General features: G+C 48.0%; 1 protein-coding gene across 3 annotated transcripts in view; it reads right to left on the bottom strand.

The window, feature by feature from the left end:
* Positions 1 to 1,227, bottom strand: part of ZBTB46 (zinc finger and BTB domain containing 46) — a 39,305-nt gene that overhangs the window by 20,448 nt on the left and 17,630 nt on the right. The gene's annotated exons all lie outside the window — the stretch shown is intronic.

Here is a 1,227-nt window from a genome sequence, read left to right as displayed (position 1 = left end):
TCTCAGAGCTGCTACCCAGCTGCCTGTCACAGCCCTTCTGTAGATGCCCAGCCCCACCCAGCCCAACCCGCCACCTCTTGTCCAGGGAACAGGCGCCTGCATCCGCGGCTGTGCACACAGCAACGCGGCAGAACCTTCAGGACAAGTGAAAAGGCCTCCGCAGAGCGGAGACCAGGCCTTACAGCTCAAACCAGACCTCAGTCCTAACACTCGCTAGATCTCATGAACAATATAAAAATAAAGTTAAAAAAACTAATTATGCACCTTGTCCAAAATTCACATTCTTACTTTATGTGTCTAAGGTGTATTATTTCTTAAGTGTCATGCTTTTTATCCATGTTAAAATCAAGTTACTTCATTTTCTATCACTATCCAAAAGTTTCACTTCATAAAAGAAACTCTCTTTAATTAAAAAAAAACAAAACCCTATATAGTCAGCAAGGTAGTTCCATGGGCAGATGATATAAGAACAGCTGGACACCACATGGAGAAGGTGACCGTGAAGGCTAATCCATCACACCCCAGGCCAGTGGTCACACTCAATCCTCCGGGAAAACCACAGGAGAAATCTTTGTGACCTGAGGCAGAGGTTCCTTGGATTAGACCCAAATAGCATGAACAACAGAAAAACAACAAAAAAAATTCACACACCAGACTTCATCAAAATTTAAAATGTGTGCGTGTGTGCTCAGTCGCTAAGTCACGTTGTACCTTGAAACCCTGCGGCCTTCCAGGCTCCTCTGTCCATGGGATTCTCCAGGCAAGAATACTAGAATGGGTAGCCATTCCTTTCTCCAGGGAATCTTCCTGACCCAGGGGTCGAACCCAAGTCTTATGTTCTCCTGCATTGCAGGCAGGTTCTTTACCACTAGCGCCACCTGGGAAGCCCCTTTTCAAATACGTACGCTTTTCAAAAGACACTGTTACCGGAAAACACGAGTCAGAAACTGAGAGAATGTTTTCAGAACGCATGCCTAACAAGCAAACAGACACCTGGAGGACAGTCCGCTCAGCCAAAATGCTTCCCCAGGAGGAGGGTTGATGTCAACTCGGATGCTCATCTTTGGGGTGGGACTGCGGCCAGTGGGATCCCCGGAGTGCAGCGTGCTGGATGGCCCAGTGCTCAGACCTGCCACCAGGCACAGCCCTGAGCAGATACCCCTCAAAGGCAGACGGGGAGGCTAGTAAATCCTGTGAAGACTTCTCACCCTGAGAAGATGAAACCAT

The sequence above is a fragment of the Bison bison genome, unplaced genomic scaffold (assembly GCF_000754665.1).
Source record: "Bison bison bison isolate TAMUID 2011002044 unplaced genomic scaffold, Bison_UMD1.0 scf7180017864063, whole genome shotgun sequence".
Classification (NCBI taxonomy): Eukaryota; Metazoa; Chordata; class Mammalia; order Artiodactyla; family Bovidae; genus Bison; species Bison bison.
Note: the sequence above shows the minus strand (reverse complement) of the source record. Positions and strands in the feature narration are given on the sequence as shown.